Source organism: Saimiri boliviensis, chromosome 17, assembly GCF_048565385.1.
Source record: "Saimiri boliviensis isolate mSaiBol1 chromosome 17, mSaiBol1.pri, whole genome shotgun sequence".
Lineage (NCBI taxonomy): Eukaryota > Metazoa > Chordata > Mammalia > Primates > Cebidae > Saimiri > Saimiri boliviensis.
In genome coordinates this window covers 55,092,562-55,117,215 of record NC_133465.1, presented here as the reverse complement: position 1 = coordinate 55,117,215, position 24,654 = coordinate 55,092,562, and positions in this window count along the sequence as shown.

Here is a 24,654-nt window from a genome sequence, read left to right as displayed (position 1 = left end):
CACACCTGCCTAATTAAAAAAAAAATTTTTGCCGGGCACGGTGGCTCACGCCTGTAATCCCAGCACTTTGGGAGGCCGAGGTGAGTGGATCACAAGGTCAAGAGATCAAGACCATCCTGGTCAACATGGTGAAACCCCGCCTCTACTCAAAATACAAAAAAATTAGCTGGGCATGGTGGCGTGCCTGTAATTCCAGCTATTCAGGAGGTTGAGTCAGGAGAATTGCCTGAACCCAGGAGGCGGAGGTTGCGGTGAGCTGAGATCACGCCATTGCACTCCAGCCTGGGTAACAAGAGCGAAACTCCATCTCAAAAAAAAAAAATTTTTTTTTGTAGAGACAGGGCCTCACTATGTTTCTCAGGTGGTCTCAAATTCCTGGACTCAAATGATCCTCCTGGCTTGGCTTCCCAAAGTGTTCGGTTTACAGGCATGAGCCACCATGCCTGGCCATGATTTATAATGGATATATAGATCCTATTGTTTCTATTTCATTGGAGAACCCTGAGAGATATATATATATATGTATGTATAGATATATAGCTTCTTATATATATGATTTATACATATGATTTATTTTATATATATATATCGATCTTTTATTGGCCCTATTTCTTTGGAGGATCCTGATTGATACCTGGCTATTACAAATAAAGCTGTTATAATAATTTATGTACAATATTTTATATGAATATAAATTGTTTTTCTCTGGGATGAATACCCAGGAGAGCGATTGCTGGTCTTATGGTAAGTGTATGTTTAAATTTATAAAAAACTGCCAAACTGTTTTCTAGCATGGCAGTACCATTTTTAGTTATTTTGTTATATGAGTTGAATTTGTGAAATTCAGCATGGGCTGACATTTGAAGGCTGGTCATACTTGAATTATAATCACCACCATGACACACATCCTTGTTTTAGCTTTCACATATATAAACCAAGCCCAGAGGTCTGAAGATTTAGAGATTTGAAATAACAAACCTGGCCGCCTGAGATTTTCTTGGCTGGCACCAGGTCTTGCCAGGCTTTTGAATCAGCTGGGTGCAGGGAAGGGTCACCAGGAAACTCAGGCTGCCTGGACCGACAGGAAGCGTGGGACGAAGCTTACTCCGGGTCTGGCTCGTGGTCAGCCTGGCTGGGGCCTGAGGCTTCCAGGCTGGCTCAGTGTGCACAGTCAGGAAACGGCCTGGGCTCTTGAAATCACCCCACCCCTGAAAAATGAATTCACAAACAGAGACGCTCCAGGTTCCTTTCTTTGAGAAATAGCATCTTTTAGCCGGGAATAAGATCAATATACAGAGCTCCTATGACTCTGTTCCTCAGGCTCTGCACACCTCTGTGTCAGTGGCAAGTGGCTTTGGGACTTCTTTTCCAGAAGAAGACTGCTATGGAGTTTTCTTTTAATTTTTAATTAACTTTTTGTTGTTGTTTTAGAGATGAGAGAGTCTCATTATGTTGTTCAAGGCTGGTCTTGACCTCCTGGCCTCAAGCAATCCTCCTGCCTCAGTCTCTCGAGTAGCTGGGTTCATAAGCATGAATCATGGTGCCCAGCTCTAAAGTTGTTTACCAACGCTTAATATTATGACTTTCTCCTTTCCGCCCTCCCTGCACCCCTCACTCCAAGTTAACATGTACAAATATATATATATCTCTTTATATTATATTTGTATATTATATATATCTTTATATTATATTTATATATTATGCGTATTTTTATATTATATATATATAGATATAAAACATATAAACTATAAAAATATATATATATATATTTTTTTTTTTTTGAGACAGTCTCACTCTGTTGCCAGGCTGGAATGCAGTGGCAAGATCTTGGCTCACTGCAACCTCCACCTCCCAGCTTCAAGTGATTCCCCTGCCTCAGCCTCCCAAGTAGCTGGAACTACAGGATTACCTCGTGATCCTCCTACCTTGGCCTCCCAGAGTGCTGGGATTACAAGCATGACCCACTGTGCCCGGCCACATTTATATATATTTTTTTATAGAGATGAGGTCTTACTATGTTGCCCAGGTTGGTCTTGAACTCCTGGCCTCAAGTGATCCTCCCACCTTGGCCTCCCAAAATTCCAGGATAACAGGTGCAAGCCACCACACCTGGCCCATATTTTTAATCTTGTCTATGTAACCATATTACCTAACATTGTAAGTTTTTTGAACATATTGTATTTGGGTGCTGTTTTGATAAATAGATTAAATTTGACATCACAATGATATGGATCTTTCTAGTTTTACAATATCTTACCTGAGGCAGGTGAATTGCTAACTCCATTTTATCCAGAACTTCCCAGAGCTAGAACCTACACATTCATAGCTTTTTTTTTTTTTTTGAGACGGAGTTTCACTCTTGTTACCCAGGCTGGAGTGCAATGGCATGATCTCAGCTCACCGAAACCTCTGCCTCCTGGGTTCAAGCAATTCTCCTGCCTCAGCCTCCTGAGTAGCTGGGATTACAGACACCTGCCACCATGCCCAGGTAATTTTTGTATTTTTAGTAGAGATGGGGTTTCACCATGTTGGCCAGGCCGGTCTTGAACTCCTGACCTCAGTTGATCCACCTGCCTCGGCCTCTCAAAGTGCTGGGATTACATGGTTGAGTCATCTTGCCTGGCCTGCCTGCCTTCCCTCCCTCCCTCCCTCCCTTCCTTCCTTCCCTCTTTCCTTCTCTCTCTCTCTCTCTCTCTCTCTCTCTCTTTTTCTTTCTCTCTTACTTAGCAGGGTCTTACTCTGTTGCACAGGTTGGAGTGCACTGGCATGATAAAGGCTCATTGCAGCTTTGATTTCCCAGGCTCAAGCAATCCTCCCACCTCATCCTCCCAAAGTGTAGGGATTACAGGTATGAGCCACTGCACCTGACCTCATATTTTTATTTACAAATATTTTAGACATTTGAAATATTACAGCATTCAGATCTACTTACAAAATGAATGAAAATGACTGCTTATCAAGAGACTACCATGATTTTGTGACATGACTATAGCAGTCTTTTAAGTAAATTCAGAGTAGTTTAGCAGATCTAAAATTTGGAGTAACATTTAGGCTAGGTGCAGTGACTCATGACCGTAATTTAGTACTTGCAGAGGCCTAGGGGGGGTGGGTCACTTGAGGCCAGGAGTTGAAGACCAGCATGGCCACATGGTAAAATAGCGTCTCTACTGAAAATACAAAAAAAAAAAAAAAAAAAAAAAATTAGCCAGGCATGGTGGTGCATGCCTGTAGTCCCAACTACTCAGGAGGCTGAGTCATGAGAATCACTTGAACCCAGGAGGCAGAGGCTACAGTGAGCCAAGATCATGCCACTGCACTCCAGCCTGGGTGACAGAGCAAGACTGTCTGAAAAATAAAAAACAAAATACGGAGTAACACTTTAAACCATCACATGCCACTCTGAAGCTTACTTGTTTCTTATAATTAAACATTTGCTTGGCTGTAGCAGAAAGTAGCAAACATTCTAGGTGACCACACTGCAGCCTATAAAAGTGGATTTCTCACACTGGGCTCCAGCTTCATTTCCTCAGGGTCTTTGTAGGAGGGCAAGCATTTGAACATCGTCCAGGTCACACTCCCATTATGCTGTCCTGAACCTCCTCCTAGGGGCAAATGGTGGAAATGATATAGAAATAGAGCAGGCCACAAACTTTAACATAAGATCCTCGATGTGTGTGTGTGTGTGTGTGTGTGTGTGTGTGTGTGTGTGTTTTAATTGAAGTATAATTGACGTGCCATAAAACTCTTGTAAAGCGTACAATTCAGTACTTTAGCTGCATTCACAGCTATGCAACTATCACCACTATCTAATTTTGGAAGATTTCTTCGCTCCCTGAAAGAAACTCCGTATCCATTGGCGGTTACTCGTCATGATCCCTTCCCAGCCCTAGGCACCCACTCATTTACTCTCTGTGTCTATGGCCTTGCCTACTCTGCACATTTTATATACGTGGACTCATACACTGCTGTCCTTTGTGTCTGGCTTATTTCACTTAGTGTGTTTTCAAGTTCCTCCATGTTGGAGCATGGATCAGTATTGCCAAGAAACATTCCAATGTATGGAGATACCACATTTTGTTTATCCATTTGTCAATTGAAGAGCTCTTGGGTTCTATCCACTTTTTGGCTTATATGAATAATGCTGCCATGAACGTTTGTGTACAAATTTTTGTGTAAACATATGTTTGCAATTCTCTTGGGTATATAGTCAAAAGTGGAATTGGTGGGTCATAAGGTGATATAGCACAACTCTGTGTTTAAGATTTTGAGAAAGCCAGGCTGGGGTTGGTGGGTCGGGAGGCGGTGGCTCACGCCTGTAATCCGAGCATTTTGGGAGGCTGAGGCAAGTGAATTACCTGAGGTCAGGAGTTCAAGACCAGCCTGGCTGACTTAGTGAAACCCCATCTCTACTAAAAATACAAAGATTAGCCAAATGTGGTGGTGCATGCCTATAATCCCAGCTACTCGGGAGGCTGAGGCAGGACAATCACTTGAACCCAGGAGAGAGAGATTGTGCTGAGCTGAGACCACACCATTGCACTCCAGCCTGCACTTTCTGAGACTCTGTCACAAAAAAAAAAAAAAAAAAAAAAAAAAAGAGGGTGGGGGGAGGGAACGCACATCTTGTGCACACCCTCTCCCTCACCCACCGCTGCCGCCTCCTTCTTCTGCCGCTCCTGGTGCTGCTTTTGTGTGCTTGTTTGGTGCGGACCTGGTACCTCTTTTGTGAAGCGGCAGCTGAGGACACTCATCCGGCGCTCGCATGGCCGGCCGACAAAAAGCCCTAAGATTAAGAGGTATACACCGCTTAGTGAACTAATTAAAGCCTATTGCGAACAACTGGGATTGTCACTGAGGCAGATCAGATTCTGATTTGACGGGAATCAATGACACAGACACACCTGCACAGTTGGAAATGGAGGATGAAAATACAATTAATGTGTTCCAACAGCAGACCGGAGGTGTCTACTGAAAAGGGAACCCTGGTTCTTTACTTCAGAACTCTGTTCTTTAAAGACCAAGATTACATTCTCAATTAGAAAACTGCAATTTGAGGCCGGGCGCGGTGGCTCAGCCTGTAATCCCAGCACTTTGGGAGGCCGAGGCGGGTGGATCACGAGGTCGAGAGATTGAGACCATCCTGGTCAACATAGTGAAACCCCGTCTCTACTAAAAATACAAAAAATTAGCTGGGCATGGTGGCGCGTGCCTGTAATCCCAGCTACTCAGGAGGCTGAGGCAGGAGAATTGCCTGAACCCGGGAGGCGGAGGTTGCGGTGAGCCGAGATCGCGCCATTGCACTCCAGCCTGGGTAACGAGAGCGAAACTCCGTCTCAAAAAAAAAAAAAAAAAGAAAGAAAAGAAAGAAAGAAAACTGCAATTTGGTTCCACCACATCCTGACTACTACAGTATAGTTTTCTCTATTCTTTCGTTTTCCCCTTCCCCATTTCTTTATTGTACATAAAGTAACTGGTATATGTGTACAAGCATATTGCTTTTTTTGTTTTGTTTTTGTTTTTGTTTTTGTTTTGAGACGGAGTTTCGCTCTTGTTACCCAGGCTGGAGTGCAATGGCGCGATCTCGGCTCACCGCAACCTCCGCCTCCCGGGTTCAGGCAATTCTCCTGCCTCAGCCTCCTGAGTAGCTGGGATTACAGGCACGCGCCACCATACCCAGCTAATTTTTTGTATTTTTAGTAGAGACGGGGTTTCACTATGTTGACCAGGATGGTCTCGATCTCTCGACCTCGTGATCCACCCGCCTCGGCCTCCCAAAGTGCTGGGATTACAGGCTTGAGCCACCGCGCCCGGCTGTTTTTTTTTTTTTTTTTTTTTTTTTTTTTTTTTAACAGCCAGTGATATGATTTGATTGACATCAAGTGGAGACGGGATGGGGAAAAATACTGATTCTGTGAAAATACCCCCTTACTCCATTAGTGGCATGCTCATTGAGCTCTTATTTTTATATTCCAATAAGTTATTTTGCTGTCACTGTTTTAACAAAAAAACAACATAAAAATCCTCACATACCTTGTTTGATTGGAGACTTTTAATGTTTTTAATTTATCATTGTAAAACCAAGGACAATTTTATAACTTTTTTGTACGTAGCCGTTACATGTAGGGCAATCTGTCTTTTTTTTTTTTTTTTTTGAGACAGAGTTTCGCTCTTCTTGCCCAGGCTGGAGTGCAATGGCGCAATCTCGGCTCACCGCAACCTCTGCCTCCTGGGTTCAAGCAATTCTCCTGTCTCAGCCTCCCTAGTAGCTGGGATTACAGGCATGTGCCACCACGTCCGGCTAATTTTTTGCATTTTTAGTAGAGGCGGGGTTTCACCATGTTGGCCAAGATGGTCTCCATCTCTTGACCTCGTGATTCACCCTCGGCCTCCCAAAGTGCTGGGATTACAGGCTTGAGCCACCGCGTCCGGCCCTAATCTGTCTTTAGGTAGGGATAAATTACTCTAAAACAAAAACAAGAATCCTAGATAGTTTTCCCTTCAAGTCAAGTGTCTCGTCTTTAAATAAACTTCTTGTTGTTGTTGTTTTTTTTTAAAGTAGCAAGGTGTGGTGGTGCATGCCTGTAGTCTCAGCTCCTCAGGAGGCTGAGGTGGGAGGATTGCTTGCGCCTAGGAGGCAGAGATTGCAGTGAGCTGAGATCACACCACTGCACTCCAGCCTGGGTGACAAGAGTAAGACTCAGTGTCAAAAAACAAAACAAATATTTCAGCATGCTTTCATATTTGTTTTTGAAATTTATCAATAGTGATATATATTGCTCTCGTTCTTTTTCTTTTCAACTGTATGCAATTTGTTTAGCCTTCTGTTGATGAATATTTGAGTTGTTTGCAGTTTTTTGCTACTATAGACAGAGTTGCAATGGGCATTGTTCCATTTCAGGCAAGTGTGTGAGCTTATGGTGTTTATCTAGAAGCAGAACTGGTGGATGGAAGGATTTGTTCACCACTGATTTTACTAGCAATGGCCAAATTGTTCTTCAAAGTGACTATACTAATTTACACGCTTGGCAGCAGTATGTGTGAGTTCCCATTTCCGCATGTCCTTGCCAACACTTGCCATTGTCAGTCCTTCAAGTTCTTGCCAACCTGAAGGATGTAAAGTGGTCTTTCAGGGTTGTTTTAATTTTCCTTTCCCTGTTAATGAGTTTGGAGGTTCTTTTCACATGCCCTCTACCATTCTGTGAGTTTCCTTTTAATATCCTTTGCCCATTTTCCACTTGAGTTGTTTTTTATTTTCTTCTTGATTTTACAGGAGTTTAAAAAAACATTTTCTGAAAATGAATCTTAAAGTCTGTGGCTTTATTTTCCCTGCTATTATGGTTTTTAAATTTTCCTTCTTGGTTCTTTCTATTGGTAAGTAGTTTCTAAAAGAATTTTATAGTATATCCTTTTTGTGCCTTATTGGAGAAATTCTTTTCTACTCTGCTATAAAGAAAATCCCTTATAAATTTTTTCTAACTGTTTTGGAGTTTTGTCTTCAATTCACCTATAATTTATTTTTGTGTATGCTATGAAGTAAGGATCAAACTATTTTCTCTCATTTGGATAACTAATTAGGCCAGCATCACTATCTTTATTTCACTAATTTGAAATGTATTCTCTGCCATATATTGTTTTCAGCTAGCATGGGTCATTTTCTGGCTATATTTTGTTCCACAGGGTTCTTTGTTTTTCCCTGCACAAATACTATACTTTTTTTTTTTTTTTTTTTTTTTTTTTTTGACACAGGGTCTGGCTCTGTTGCCCAATCTGGAGTGCAATGGCGCCATCATGGCTTACTGTAGCCTCTGCAGACCTCCCAGCTTAAGCAGTCCTTCCACCTCAACCTCAACCTTAGCTTCCCAAGTAGCTGGGATTACAGGCACGCGCCACCATGCCCAGCTAATTTTTTGCACTTTTAGTAGAGACGGGGTTTCACCATGTTGACCAGGATGGTCTCGATCTCTCGACCTCGTGATCCACCCACCTCGGCCTCCCAAAGTGCTGGGATTACAGGCTTGAGCCACCGTGCCTGGCCAATTTTCGTATTTTTAGTAGAGACCGGGTTTCGCCAGGCTGATCTCAAACTCCTGACCTCAGGTGATCTGCCTGTCTCGGCCTCCCAAAGTGTTGTGATTACAGGTGTGAGCCACTGTTCCTGGCTGGGATTTTTTTCCTAATTGGTTATTCCAGTGGGTAGAAATCCTATTCGGTGTTTTATTTTTGTATTATACCCAGATACCATTCTGAACTCCTTTAAAATGTGTATTTTGTCCAAAGAGTGTCTTGGAGATTCCTATATCACATCGTGTGCAAAGAAATGTTTGTTTCTTCCTCCCTGATTTTTAAGCCTCTTGTTTTATTTTTTACATTTATTAAAAACTTTTTTTTCAATAAAAATAGAGATGGGGTCTCATTATGCTGCCCAGGATGGTCTCAAACTACTGGGCTCAAGCGGTCCTTCTGTCTCTGCTTCTCAATGTGCTAGGATTACAGACATGAGCCATAGAGCCCACTTATTATTATTATTATTTTTTTTGGTCTTTATTGCATTGCCTAGGCCCTCCAATGTTCTGTTATTTATTTATTTATTTATTTATTTATTTATTTATTTATTTATTTGAGATGGAGTCTCACACTGTCACCCAGGCTGTAGTGTAGTGGCATGATTTCCGCTCACTGTAACCTCTGCCTCCTGGGTTCAAGCAATTCTCCTACTTCAGCCTCCTGAGTAGCTGGGACTACAGATGTGCACCACCACATCCAGCTGATTTTTTTGTATTTTTAGTACAGACGGGGTAGGATGGTCTTGATCTCCTGACCTCATGAACCTGCTGCCTGTGGCTAGAGATGCCCCTTGTCTCAGGTCACACCCAGCTGCCTTAAGGGCCAAGGGGAGCACGTCTCAGCCTCACCTGTAATCCATTTGCCCTCAGATGTGGCTCTTATGGCTGCATTCCAGTCTGTAAACTGTGAGGAGAAATGATGTATTCAGCCGCCAGGCAGTGCCCTTAAAGGAAATGCATGCCTTCCCCTCCCTTTCGTTGCCTTCTGCAGGCTGCAGTGTGGCCATGGTGGGGGGAGCTGTATTGAACTATGCAAGCAACAAAATAGAGTCTGAATCCCCAACAACTAAGAACTGCTAACAGACAGATAGGAACAGTTTAGGTGTGACAGTGCGCAAGGGTAGTCCCAGCTATTTGGGAGGCTGAGGAGGGAGGATCACTTGAGCCAGGAGTTTGAGGTTGTAGTGAGCTATGACAGTGCCACTGTACTGCAGCCTGGGCAACAGAGTGAGACCTTGTCTTAGAAAAAAACAAAACAAAACAAAAAAGCAGCAGTAGCAGCTTAGCTTGTGTAAGCCACCTTGGTTCTGGTTCTTTTTTTTTTCCTTTTTTTTTTTTTTTTTTTTTTGAGACGGAGTTTCGCTCTTGTTACCCAGGCTGGAGTGCAATGGTGCGATCTCGGCTCACCGCAACCTCCGCCTCCTAGGTTCAGGCAATTCTCCTGCCTCAGCCTCCTGAGTAGCTGGGATTACAGGCACGCGCCACCATGCCCAGCTAATTTTTTGTATTTCTAGTAGAGACGGGGTTTCACCATGTTGACCAGGATGGTCTCGATCTCTCGACCTCGTGATCCACCCGCTTCGGCCTCCCAAAGTGCTGGGATTACAGGCTTGAGCCACCGCGCCCGGCCAGCCCAGCTAAATTTTTTTGTATTTTTAGTAGAGACGGGGTTTCACCATCTTGACCAGGATGGTCTCAATCTCTTGACCTCGTGATCCACCCGCCTCAGCCTCCCAAAGTGCTGGGATTACAGGCTTGAGCCACCGCGCCCGGCCGTTTTTTTTTTTCCCTTTTTGAGACATCTTGGCTCACATCACCTCCTGGGCTCAAGCAATTCTCCTACCTCAGCCTCACAAATAGCTGGGACTACAAGTCCATGCCACCACATCCAGCTAATATATATATTTTTAGGTGGGGTCTCACTCTGTCACCCAGACTGGAGTGCAGTGGCACCATCTCGGCTCACCACAACCTCTGCCTTCCGGGCTAGAGAGATTCTCCTGCCTCAGCCTTCTGAATAGCTGGGATGACAGGCATGTGCCACCACACCTGGCTAACTTTTGTATTTTTGGTAGAGATGGGGTTTCACTATGTTGGCCAGACTAGCCTTGAACTCCTGACCTCAAATGATCTACCCGCCTTGGCCTCCCAAAGTGCTGGGATTACAGGTGTGAGCCACCGCACCCAGTCTGTCCAGTTAATGAAAAAAAAATTTTTTTTTTGTTTTTGCCGAGGCCGGTCTCAAACTCCTCAGCTTAAGTGATCCTCTCGCCTCAGCCTCCCAAAGTGCTGGGATTATAGGCATGAGCCACTGCACCTGGTCTTGGTTCTCTGTTTTTTGTTTGTTTGTTTGTTTTTTGTTTTTTTTTTTTTTGAGACGGAGTTTCGCTCTTGTTACCCAGGCTGGAGTGCAATGGCGCGATCTCGGCTCACCGCAACCTCCGCCTCCTGGGTTCAGGCAATTCTCCTGCCTCAGCCTCCTGAGTAGCTGGGATTCCAGGCACGCGCCACCATGCCCAGCTAATTTTTAGTATTTTTAGTAGAGACGGGGTTTCACCATGTTCACCAGGATGGTCTCGATCTCTTGACCTCGTGATCCACCCGCCTCGGCCTCCCAAAGTGCTGGGATTACAGGCTTGAGCCACCGCGCCCGGCCTCTGGTTCTCTGTTAAGCAGCCAAATCCATGCTGGTCTTTTTAGAGATAGGGTCTTGCTCTCTTTGTCATCTGGAGTACAGAGGTGTGAGAACAGCTCACTGTGGCTTCAACCTCCTGGGCTCAAGCCATCCTCCCACCTCAGCCTCCCAAGTAGCTGAAACCACAGGCACACGACATGATGCCCATATAATTTCTTTATCTTTAGTAGAGATGAGGTTTCACCCACATGCTGAGCCCTTGAATGTTGAGTTAAAGAAAAAAAAAAGCCGGGCGCAGTGGCTCAAGCCTGTAATCCCAGCACTTTGGGAGGCCGAGGCGGGTGGATCACGAGGTCAAGAGATCAAGACCATCCTGGTCAACATGGTGAAACCCCGTCTCTACTAAAAATACAAAAAGTTGCCGGGCGCGGTGGCTCAAGCCTGTAATCCCAGCACTTTGGGAGGCCGAGGTGGGTGGATCACGAGGTCAAGAGATCGAGACCATCCTGGTCAACATGGTGAAACCCCGTCTCTACTAAAAATACAAAAAATTAGCTGGGCACGGTGGTGCGTGCCTGTAATCCCAGCTACTCAGGAGGCTGAGGCAGGAGAATTGCCTGAACCCAGGAGGCGGAGGTTGCAGTGAGCTGAGATTGCGCCATTGCACTCCAGCCTGGGTAACAAGAGCGAAACTCCGTCTCAAAAAAAAAAAAAAAGAAAAAAGAAAAAAGAAAAAAAAAAGAGAGAGAGAGAGATGAGGTTTCACTATGTTGCCGAAGCTAGTCTCAAACTCCTGGACTCAAACAATCCTCCTGCCTTGGCCTCCCAAAGTGCTGGATTTACAGGTGTGAGCCACTGTGCCAGGTCTTTGTCAGTATATATTGATTTAACTTTATTATCTGAAATTTTCTTTTACAGGATGATTTTTTTTTTTTTGAAAATGACAAGCATAATTTTTTTTTTTTTTTTTTTTTTTGAGACGGAGTTTCGCTCTTGTTACCCAGGCTGGAGTGCAATGGCGCGACCTCGGCTCATGGCAACCTCCGCCTCCTGGGTTCAGGCAATTCTCCTGCCTCAGCCTCCTGAGTAGCTGGGATTACAGGCACGCGCCACCATGCCCAGCTAATTTTTTGTATTTTTAGTAGAGACGGGGTTTCACCATGTTGACCAGGATGGTCTCGATCTCTTGACCTCGTGATCCACCCGCCTTGGCCTCCCAAAATGCTGGGATTACAGGCGTGAGCCACTGCGCCCGGCTTTTCTTTTTTTTTTTTTTAGACAGAGTCTCACTCACTCTGTTGCCCAGGCTGGAGTACAGTGGCACAATCTCAGCTCACTGCAACCTCCGTTTCCCTGGTTCAAGCGATTCTCCTGCCTCAGCCTCCTGAGTAGCTGGGATTACAGGCATTCGCCACTACGCCCAGCTAATTTTTGTATTTTTAGTAGAGAAGGAGTTTTACCATGTTGGCCAGGCTGGTCTCAGACTCCTGGCCTCAAGAGATCTGCCCACCTCGGCCTCCAAAAGTACTGGGATTACAGGCGTGAGCCACCTTGCCTAGCCATGGCTCCCTGGCCAACCTTTTACTTATTCCTCTTCCTTCTACCCTGATGCTTCTTGGCCCCATCAAAAGGTCCTCTCTCTTTTCTTCCATTGACTGCAGGGAAATCCCCAGGGGCAGACCTGCAACTTGCCAGGGCAGCCCTGGGACCCTTCGCTCCCTCTACCTTCTCCCTCCCCTTTCCCCCGGGAGGCCCAGGAAAGGAAGCTGGCATTCTGGGCCACAGAGGGGCAAGGCTTAGGCAGCAGGAGGAGAGCAGCAGATCAGGAATGTCTCAGACCTTTGATAAACCAGGTCTTGGAGGAAGGCCACTCCCTTTTCTCTGTGTTTCTCTGTGGTCTGGTTCTTGAGAGTTGCAGGACATGTTTGGTACTTGCTTGGAGAAACTATGAAAAGAGAAAAACAGAGAGGGAAGGAAACAGGAACCAAAATGCCGCTTAACCCATGAGGGCGCCGAGGCCGGAGCTCTGACGCTCTTGCTGGTGGGGCCAGGCTTCCTGTGGTAGGTGGGAGCGGCAGTCCTCGCTTCTCAGGCGTGGGCTCCACCACAGCTTGACGGCCCCAGGCCACCTCGCCCCTCCCTGAGAACTCAACCTCTTGTGCAGCCACATAAAGGTAACCAGTGTCTGGTGACTTGATAGGACAGACTTGTCAGGGACTTCCTGCCTTTTGATGCATGCCATTCCTGTGAGCTGGGCCAGGCCTCTGAAGAGGAGAGGACCCTTTCGACTTCCTGAGTGTCTCAACGTTCAGACTCTTGGGGTTTGTGGTTAGAGACGCTGGTATGAAGATTGTGTTCTATAACGTATGCCCTCTGGGTCCCGTAAAGTTAACGGGCAAAGCTTTGTGAAAACACCCCCTAACCAAATGGACCAAGAGGGTCCGAAAGGCCCTTGACCTTGCAGCCTTTTTGTTGTTGTTGTTGAGATAGGGTCTCCCTCTGTTGCTCAGGCTGGAGTGTAGTGGTGCAATCTCAGTTCACGGCGACCTCTGCCTCCCGGCTTCAAGCGATTCTCATGCCTCAGCCTCTGGAGTAGCTGGGATTATAGGCACATGCCACCACACCTAGCTAATTTTTGTATTTTTTATTTTTTTTATTTTTGGTAGAGACAGGGTTTTGCCATGTTGGCCAGGCTGGTTTTGAACTCCTGATCTCAAGCAATCCACCCACTTCGGCCTCCCAAAGTGCTGGGGTGACAGGTGTGAACCATCACACCCTGGCCCCGTGCAGCCTTTAATGAAGAATGAGGGAAGGACTGGAAGGCTGGGGGAAGCACGAGGGGATCTGCCCGAACGAAAGTGTGGGATCCTTCTGCGGAGCCACCCCTGACTCCACTCCAGTACTTCGGAGCTGCCTTCAAATGTAACATGATTTATCCAGCACTCACAGTTGCTAAGGGCCAGACAGACGTCTCCGCATTCTTTTGTGTTTAATTTTATTTTTTTGAGACAGGGTCTCATTCTGTCACCCAGTACAGTGGCATCATCATGGCTCACTGCAGCCTCAACCTCCCAGGCTCAAGTGATCCTCCCACTTCAGCCTCCCAAGTAGCTGAGATTACAGGTGTGCACCATCACACCCAGCTAATTTTTAAAATTTTTGTAGAGATGGAGGTCTCTCTATGTTGCCCAGGCTGGTCTTGAACTCCTGGGCCCCAGTAATTCTCCTACCTTGATCTCCCAAAGTACTGGGATCGCAGCTGTGAACCACTCACTGCACCTGGCCTCATCCCTGCATTCTAATCCTCTTCTCACAGATGGGGAAACTTAGGCTCAATGAGGTTGAGTGACTTCCCCAAGAGCACACAGAGGTAGGATTGGGGCTGAGGGCTGGCTGACTCCAGATCCAAGATCTTTATGCTTCACCAGACTGCTCCTCACAGGACTATCGGGTGTCAGCAAAGTTGAGAAACACAGGACATACATGCTGTCTCTCTCCTCTTTTAATTACCTGGCTGAGGTTGTGTTTGTCAGTTTCTCCACTGTAAAGTTATTCTTTTTTTCTTCCCCTTTTCCACACCATCCTCTTTGGACATTCACCATGAACAACCTGCATTTAAAGAGTGAGAGTTAAGAGGTGGAGTATCTACAGAAATTATCTGGAACACTATAAGGGAGATTTGTCTTTTGTTTCTATTTACTTAAAGTACATGCTACTGATATTTTCAAATAATATATTCATTATGTTTTCAGACAAAATGTGTGTTTTTTTTTTTTTTTTTTTTTTTTGGGAGATGGAGTTTCACTCCATACCAGGCTAGAGTGCAGTGGTGATGCAATCTCGGCTCACTGAAACCTCCATCTCCTAGGTTCAAGCAGTTCTCCTGCCTCAGCCTCCTGAGTAGCTGGGATTACAGGCACCCGTCACCATGCCTGGCTAATTGTTGTGTTTTTTTTCTTTTTCTTTTTTTTTTTTTTTGAGATGGAGTTTCGCTCTTGTTACCCAGGCTGGAGTGCAATGGCGCGATCTCGGCTCACCGCAACCTCCGCCTCCTGGGTTCAGGCAATTCTCCTGCCTCAGCCTCCTGAGTAGCTGGGATTACAGGCACGTGCCACCACGCCCAGCTAATTTTTGGTATTTTTGGTAGAGACGGGGTTTCACCATGTTGACCAGGATGGTCTCGATCTCTTGACCTCGTGATCCACCCGCCTCGGCCTCCCAAAGTGCTGGGATTACAGACTTGAGCCACCGCACCCGGCCTAATTGTTGTGTTTTTAGTAGAGATGGGGTTTCATCATGTTAGTCAGGCTAGTTTTGAACTCCTGACCTCAGACTGCGTGCCTCAGCCTCCCAAAATGCTGGGATTACAGGCATGAGCCATGGCGCCCAGCAGGCAAAGTACCTTTACGTTGAGGTTTTTTTTTTTTTAAGTTTTGAGACAGAGTTTTGCTCTTGTGGCCCAAGTTGGAGTGCAATGGCGCAATCCCGGCTCACTGCAACCTCTGCCTCCTGGATTCAAGCGATTCTCCTGCCTTAGCCTCCTGAATAGCTGGGATTACAGGCGCCCATCACCATGCCTGGCTAATTGTTGTATTTTTAGTAGAGATGGGATTCACCATGTTTCTCAAACTCCTGACCTCAGGTCATCCACCTGCCTTGGCCTCCCAAAGTGCTGAGATTACAGGTGTGAGCCACTGTATCCGGACTTGTTTTTTTTCGATATAAGAAAATATTTGGCTGTTTTGGGTCCTTTCTTTTGAGAATGGGACTATTCTAAAATCAATTTTACATGTCCCTTAGAATTGCAAATGGGAAAACCTTAATATTTAAATTTAAGTTTTTTTTTTTTTTTTGAAAGAAAGAAGGAGAAACAGAAACGGTAAGAGAGAACAGGAGTCTTGCTCTATTGCCCAGGCTGGAATGCAATCTAAAAATAGATATTAAAAACCTCTTTTATGCTGATAATTGTGCTTAACAGTGGAGACAGGAAGGAATAAGGGAAGAAAATAACAAACAAACAGCCAACCAGTATTTCATTTAAGTCTGTGAAATGCTATGCAAATGCTGAAGAGTGATTTACTTCCAATTATGTGGTCACTTTCAAAATAGGTGTAATATGATACTGAGAAAAATGTATGTTCTGTGGACCTGGGGTGAAGAATTCTATAAATATTCACAGAGTTTACTTGTTCCAGGTCTGAGTTCAAATCATAGATGTCCCTGTTAATTTTCTGTGTCGTTGATCCCTCGAATATTAACAATGTGGTGTCAAAGTCTCCCGCTATTACTGTGCGGGAGTCCAAGTCTCTTTATAAGTCATTAAGAACTTGTCTTATGTATCTGGGTGTTCCTATGTTGGGTTCATATATACTTATGATCACTGACTCCTGTCGTTGCATTGATGCTTTTACCATTACGTAATGTCCTTCTTTGTTTCTTTTAGTCTTTGTTACTATTTTTTTTTTTGAGACGGAGTTTCACTCTTGTTACCCAGGCTGGAGTGCAATGGCGCGATCTCGGCTCACCGCAACCTCTGCCTCCTGGGTTCAGGCAATTCTCCTGCCTCAGCCCCCTGAGTAGCTGGGACTACAGGCACGCGCCACTATGCCCAGCTGATTTTTTGTATTTTTAGTAGAGACGGGATTTCACCTTGTTGACCAGGATGATCTCGATCTCTTGACCTCGTGATCCACCCACCTCGGCCTCCCAAAGTGCTGGGATTACAGGCTTGAGCCACCGCGCCAGGCCTAGTCTTTGTTACTATTAAAGTCTATTTTGTCAGAGTCGAAAGTTACAACTCCTGTTTGCTTTTTTTGCTCTCCATTTGGTTGGTAAGTCTTCCACCAACCTTTGTTTTGAGTCTTTCTGTGTCCTTGCTTATGAGATGGATCTGGATACAGCAAACCGATCGGTTTTGACTTTTTGTTTTTTTTGAGATAGAGTTTCACTCTTGTTACCCAGGCTGGAGTGCAATGGCGTGATCTCGGCTCACCGCAACCTCTGCCTCCTGGGTTCAGGCAATTCTCCTGCCTCAGCCTCCTGAGTAGCTGGGATTACAGGCACGTGCCACCATGCCCAGCTAATGTTTTGTATTTTTATTAGAGACGGGGTTTCACCATGTTGACCAGGATGGTCTCGATCTCTTGTCCTCGTGATCCACCCGCCTCGGCCTCCCAAAGTGCTGGGATTACAGGCTTGAGCCACCGCGCCCGACGGTTTTGACTTTTTTTTTTTTTTGAGATGGAGTTTTGCTCTTGTTACCCAGGCTGGAGTGCAGTGGCGTGGTCTCGACTCACCGCAACCTCCGCCTCCTGGGCTCAGGCAATTCTCCTGCCTCAGCCTCCTGAGTAGCTGGGATTACAGGCACGTGCCACCATGCCCAGCTAATTTTTTTTGTATTTTTATTAGAGACAGGGTTTCACCATGTTGACCAGGATGGTCTCGATCTCTTGACCTCGTGATCCACCCGCCTCGGCCTCCCAAAGTGCTGGGATTACAGGCTTGAGCCACCGCGCCCGGCGGTTTTGACTTTTTTTTTTTTTTGAGATGGAGTTTTGCTCTTGTTACCCAGGCTGGAGTGCAATGGCGTGGTCTCGACTCACCGCAACCTCCGCCTCCTGGGCTCAGGCAATTCTCCTGCCTCAGCCTCCTGAGTAGCTGGGATTACAGGCACGTGCCACCATGCCCAGCTAATTTTTTTTGTATTTTTATTAGAGACAGGGTTTCACCATGTTGACCAGGATGGTCTCGATCTCTTGACCTCGTGATCCACCCGCCTCGGCCTCCCAAAGTGCTGGGATTACAGGCTTGAGCCACCGCGCCCGGCCGGTTTTGACTTTTTATTCAATTTGCCTGTCTGTGTCTTTGATTGGGGCATTTAGTCCATTTAAATTTAGGATTAAGATTGATATTTGTGAGTTTAATATTGTCATTTAATGCTAGCTGGCTGTTTTGCCCATTAGTTGATATAGATTCTTCACTATGGAGATACTCTTTACCTTTTGGTAAGTTTTTGGGATGACTGATACTGGTTGTTCCTTTCTGCGTATAGTGCTTCTTTCAGAAGCTCTTGTAAAGCAGGCCTGGTGGTGATGAAATCTCTGAGTGCTTGCTTGTTCACGAAAAATGTTATTTTTCCTTCATTTATGAAGCTTAGTTTGGCTGGATATGAGATTCTGGGTTGAAAATTCTTTTTCTGAGGATATTGAATATTGACACCCACTCTCTTCTAGTTTGTAGGGTTTCAGCTGAGAGATCTGCTGTGAGTCTGATAGGCTTCCCTTTATGGGTAACCTGACCTTTCTCTCTAGCTGCCCTTAGAATTTTCTCCTTTATTTCAACCCTGGTGAATCTAATGATTATGTGTCTTGGGGTTGCTCTACTTGAGGAATATCTTTGTGATGTTCTCTGTATTACCTGAGGTTGAGTATTTTCCTGCCTTACTAGGTTAGGAAAGTTTTCCTGAATAATGTCCTGAAGAATATTTTCCAGCTTGGATTCATTCTCTTCATGACATTCAGGTACACCTATCAAATGTAAATTAGGTCTTTTCACATAGTCCCATATTTCTTGGAGACTTTGTTCATTCCTTTTTACTCTTTCTTCTCTAATCTTGTCTTCTCGTTTCATTTCGTTAAGTTGGTCTTTGACCTCTGATATCCTTTCTTCTGCTTGATCAATTTGATTGTTAAAACCTGTGCATACTTCACAGAGTCCTCGTATTGTATTCTTCAGTTCCATTAATTCACTTATATTCCTCTCTAGATTGTCTATTCTTGTTAGGATTTTGTCAAACCTTTTTTCAAAGTTCTTAGTTTCTTTACATTGGGTTTTTTTTGTTTTTTTTTTTTTTTCTGAGATGGAGTTTTACCCTGTCACCCAGGTTGAAGTGCAATGGCATGATCTCAGCTCACTGCAACCTCTGCCTTCCAGGTTCAAGCAGTTCTCCTGCCTCAGCCTCATGAGTAGTTGGAATTACAGGTGTGCGCCACTATGCATGGCTAATTTTGTGTTTTTAGAAGAGATGGAGTTTTACCATGTTGGCCAGGTTGGTCTTGAACTCCTGACCTCAGGTGATTTGCCCGACTCAACCTCCCAAAGTACTGGGATTTTAAGCTTGAGCCACCGTACCTGGCTGTAAATTACCTTTATATTGAAATTAGTGGGTCCAATTGTTAAACTAAAAAAGTACCATACATGCACCAAAGAGTGTCTAAAAAGCCTGGAAATACAGGGAAAGTGATGCAATTATTGTGCATTTTCCAGGTAAATGATAAGACCCATTGATCGAAATGTAGAAAGAGGCATTTCACCTGAAGCAGTGTTGGAAGGCTGAGTTGGAGGAAATGGAGTCGATTGTTTGAAAATGTTCCTGACATTCTGCTTAAACATGAGTCTATCCTGGTTGCCTGATGTTGCTGGCCCCAAGAGTCTCCCACAGCCAGGCAGTGGAGTAAGCGTCTTCTGCCCTCGCAGTCCTGCCCATTGGCCACAGCTCATCTCAAAGCTCTTGAGATCTGGTTTCCAGATTGGTCCCTCTGAGGATACTGACACTCAGGCAGGAGGGAAAGCCTCGGGTCTCTTTCCACAGTGGTCCCCTCCCTAATCCCACAGACTGGGAAGGGCCTGGGAAGCCCTGCATTTGAGGACAAATGGAGAAACTGGGGAGAGGTTCAGCCAGCTTCAGACATGTGAAGGCTTTGCAGAGTGGGATGTGCCCCTTTCCTGGTAGGCAGTTATCATCTGCCTCCCCTGCAACCACCCCTTATTCTGGCGATTGTCTCTGGGGTGGGCATGGGACTCAAGCAGGCCCCATTGGAGAATCTCTGTAGGTATGCCTTCTGGAAAATTCCAACCTGACCCTTGTTGGAACTGTGAAAAGGAGACCTCCAACAGCTGTGTCATGATTGGCCATGTCTCCAGTTCTGGGAATGGGCTGACCAACTATCCTGATTTTCTTGGGGCCGTCCTGGTTTTAAAACTCAAAGTCTCCCATCTCAGGAGACCCCCTAGTCCCAGGTAAATGGGAATGGTCGGTGACTCTCCCTGGAAGAATGATTGCTTTGCCTTGATCTCCAGCTTCCAGAAAGGAAGATGTGAGCTTGGGGCAAGGTGAGAGGAAATTGCAGGGATGTGGGGAGCTCAAGACAGCCAAGGGGTGGTGCTTCCCCACCTTTCTGGCTCTCACAGGAAGCAGGGCTTAGACTTGAGATGCACCAGTTTCTGCTAAATATGAGAAAGCGCTGAAGTGCGAGCTGCTAGTTACGAGAATGTTGACCGCAGCCAGGAGGAAGAATGGATGCCTGGCTGGCGCCCAGGAGCCTTTGTGGCCATGCCCATTTCCAGGCTATTTCTAGTGAAAGCTCTGCCTCTTTCACTGAGGAAGACCCCTTAGTTTCGTTATTTACGGAAAGCACATAGAATCGTGTAGATATGTACATGCTGACATGAAAAGATGCTCATGATCAATTGCTTCAACAAACAAACCAAGGAGCAGGTTGCAGAATGTCTTGCACCATATGAGTTCTTTTCTGTAAATAAGTAAGTTAGAAGAGGCATACTGGCATGACACCTCCTGCTATATTTAATCTTCTATCAAGGACAAGTTCAGAGATGCTTGCTTTGGTTTTCGGAAAAGAAAAAATTCACAGCTTTTATTAACATAATATTAATGCTCACAATAACATTCTAGGCTTTGAGCTGTTCCCTGCATTCATCATAAACATAAGGCCCAGAGCCTGTCTAGAGATTGCTGTAGTTACTCAGAGTGTTGGGAGAGTTTTCTAGCTTTTTCTGCTCTTCTGGAAATTTGCATCGATGCCTCTGTCCATTTCCATGTTCAGCACTGTGTTTGTGGGTCTTTTCTTAAACAGCCAAGTTGTTTTTCATCGCAAGCTTCCTGGCATCGGTTTTACGACATTCGTGCCCTTTGGCCTACAAGCAGAGTTCAGATTTGAGAGCCCACCAAGGCGGAGCTCCTGAGGAGTGTCTGTAGGGACTTTTTTTCTCTCTTTGGGCTGAAAAATAAGACTTAGGGTCAGGCCAGGCACAGTGGCTCACACCTATAATTCCAGCATTTTGGAAGGCTGAGACGGATGGATCATCTGAGATCAGGAGTTTGAGAGCAGCCTGGCCAATATAATGAAGCCCCATCTCTACTAAAAACACAAAAATTAGTCAGGTGTGGTGGCAGGTGCCTGTAATCCCAGCTACTTGGAAGTCTGAGACAGGAGAATTGCTCAAGTCCTGGGAGGCAAAGAGTGCCACTGCATTCCAGCCTGGGCGACAGAGCAAGACTATGTCTCAAACAAAAAAGACCAGGCGCGGTAGCTCACCCTATAATCCTAGCACTTTGGGAGGCTTAGGCAGGTGGATCACCTGAGGTCAGGAGTTTGAGACAAGCCTGGCCAACATGGTGAAACCCTGATTCTACTAAAAATACAAAAATTAGCCAAGCATGGTGGTGGGTACCTGTAGCCCCAGCTACTCAGGAGGCTGAGGCGGGAGAATTGCTTGAATCTGAGAGACAGACCTTGCAGTGAGCCAAGATCACATTGCTGCGCTCTAGCCTGGGCAACAGAGTGAGACTTCAACTCAAAAAAAAAAAAAAAAAAAGTCTCTGTGCTTTAGGGCTGGACCAGCTTAATGAAGTGGGGGGTTCTTACTGCCAGGATGCCTGAGCTTGAGGCCCCAGAGCTTGATCAGGCCAATCTTGCCTCTTTACCCACTACCAGGAAAGATGCAGAAAGCTGGTTTCCTAAGAGACCCCTGGGCAATGCCCATCTAGACTTGTTTACTTCTGACCTCAAATCAAGGAAGAGAAGATTGGTTACAATTACTTTCCACTGTGCCACTTCCTTTGTCAGTTCCTGCAGAGCCTCCAACAAGGTATGTGGGCATCCTTTCTCCTGCAGCATCCAGTCACCCAAGCTAGGAACCCTAGAGGCGGAAGCACCTGTTTTTGCCCTCACTTAGGGAAGGGCTTTGGATTCTCCGCCATTCAGAATGAGTCACTGTGGGACTGCAGAGCGGATTTTACTCATCCCCCTGGAATGGACCCTTGGAAGGCTCCAGAATGACTAGCCTGAAGTGTTCTGTCTCAGGCACGGGGCATTTTCCCCCACTCCACGTCTACAGTCACTTCCTCTCTGGACACATCCTGTTTCTGAGAGCAGGCAGCATGCCAGGCAGATCGCAGCCTCTGAGCAGATGGGCGGAGACACCCTTCCTCTCATTTCTAGTATGGAATCCCATCTTCCTTCCCAGTCAGAGATATGGATCAGCATCTCCGCTTTTCCCAGGTCCCTGCACGCCAGAGAGGGAGCGTAGAGAAGGAACATGTTTCTATTGGCAACTTCAACTTACTGGAGGTGCTTAGAAACCACTGCTGATTTCTCACTAGCTTCTCAAGCACAGGTAATCAGGAGAAGATCTAGGGCAAGGATCCATCTGTTCATTCACTCGGCAAATATTTATTGAGTGCCTACTATGTGCCAAGCCCCGTTCTGAATGCTGGGCTCCGGTTGTAAACAAAACATAGGAATCAATGTCCTCATAGCAATTACGTTCCACTGGGAGGGACGGCTGATAAACAAGATAAAAGATATAAAAATTACAGCATGTAAGATAGTGATAACTGCTGAGCAGAGAAAACAAAGCTGGGAAAGCAATATGAAATGTCAGGCATTGGGGAAGTGTGAAATGTCAAAGCAAGGGGGCTGGGGAAGTCCTTGCTGATAAAGGGAATTTTGAGTAGAGACTTGAAGGCGGCAAGGAGGCGAGCTGGCAGTTAGCTGGGACAAGAGCATTCTAGACAGTGGAAAGAGAAAGTGTAAAGTTCCTGAGGTTGGGAACTCGCCTGGGCAGTTTGATGAACAGGGGAAAGGCCAGTTTGATGAACAGTGTGGCTGGAATGGAGTGAGGACGGGAGTATCCCAGGAGTTCAAGTCACAGTGGTTAAAAAGAGCAGTATCCTGCCACAATTTGTGAAAGTAGTATGGACTTTGGTTTGTACCCGGCATGATACAGGAAGCCATTAGAGGGTTTTAATGGAGAAGTGACAGGATCTGATTTATGTTTGAACAGGAGCTTTTGGGAAGCTGCGCCGACAGTATTCTGAACGGGGTGAGAGCAGAATGTGGGAGCATCGAAACCACTTAGGAGGACACTGCTGGCCAGGCGTGGTGGTTCACGCCTGTAATCCCAGCACTTTGGGAGGCCAAGGTGGGTGGATCATTTGAGGTCAGGAGTTCAAGATTAGGCTGGGCAACATGGCAAAACCCTGTCTCTACTAAAAATACAAAAATTAGCCATGCGTGGTGGTGTGCACCTGTAATCCCAGCTACTGGGGAGGCTGAGGCAGAAGAATCTCTTGAACCCGGATAGCAGAGGTTGCAGTGAGCTGAGATTGAGCCAGTGCACTCCAGCCTCCTGGGCAACAGAGGGTGACTCCATCTCAAAAAAAAAAAAAAAAAAAAAAAAAAAAAAAAAAAAGCACTGCTGTAGGCTAGGAGAGGGAGAATGGTGGCTTGAAAAGGTAGTGGTAGGGAGTGGCAAGCAGTGATTACAGAATATTCTGAAGATAGAGCTCACAGGGTCTGCTGATGGACCAGATGTGGAGCATGAGAAAATAGAACTAGAAAAAGATATACCCATGTTTCCAGCCTAAATAAATGGAAGAACAGAGTTGCTGTTAGTAAAGAGGGGAAACCCCATAGGAAGAACTGGCTCGGGGCAAAATATCAGAAGCTCTTCGCCATGAATAGTTGGAGATGACCATTCCACATCCATGTGGAGCTGTCAAGCAGACTTTGGAGACAAGAGTCCGTCGTCAGAGGAGAGGTTCTGGCTAGAGGTACAAATCTGGAGTCATGCTTTTAGTGCTGGGACTGTTCAGCTTGGATTTTGTTTCATATGGTGAACATTTAAAACATGTAATCTTTGGCCAGGTACGGTGGCTCATGCCTGTAATCCCAGCAGTTTGGGAGGCTGAGGTGGGCAGATCCTGAGGTCAAGAGATCAAGACCATCCTGGCCAACATGGTGAAACTCCAACTCTATTAAAAATATAAAAATTAGCTGGGAGTGGTGGCACACCTGTATTCCCAGCTACTCAGGAGGCTGAGGCAGGACAATTGCTCGAACCCCAGGAGGTGGAAGTTGCAGTGAGCCAAGACTGTGCCACTGCACTCCAGCCTGGTGAAAGAGCATGCCTCTCCCAGTCTTGTTTTCCATAGGTAACTGCTGTTGGCAACTCCTTATTTATAGAAAATGCCAGTAGGTATGCAGGGATAAACATAGACTTTATATCCCTTATTTGTGATTTTAAAGTCTTGTCGAAATAGGGTTATATTGTAAGAAACATTGAAAGGATACTTATTAATTCGTGTTAAACATTGAGTAAATAATATCATGTTTTCATCATTTGAATAAAAGCATGCAGTAGAATTTCCTACACACACAAAAAAAAGAAAGAGCATGACTCAATCTCCAAAAAAAAAAAAAAAAGTAATCTTTCAAAATTTATAGTATGTGACCCTTTAAGATGTAAGTCAGATTATGTGATTTTTCCACTTTGAACCTTCAAATTATTTCCCTTTTCATCCACCCTCCTTGGCCTCCCAAAGTGTTGGGATTACAGGCATGAGCCACTGCGCCCAGCCTAGAGTGGATTTTAAGTAAATGATTATTGTGGTCTTCAAAGCTACATTTCTGGGCCTAGAAATTCTTTCTCTCAAAGAAAGGATTAAGAACTGTCAATTAAACGAATGAATATTTTTAGCCCCAACTGGTTTCCAAGCCATAGAAAAGAGACTGGATCCAAGCCCACCAGGTCATGATGTGTGTGTGTGTGTGTGTGTGTGTGTGTGTGTGTGTGTGTGTGTGTCCGTCTTGAGCAGATGCATCTGCCAACACCATCAATTTATTGGAGATTACTAAATTTTTACCACATTCCTAT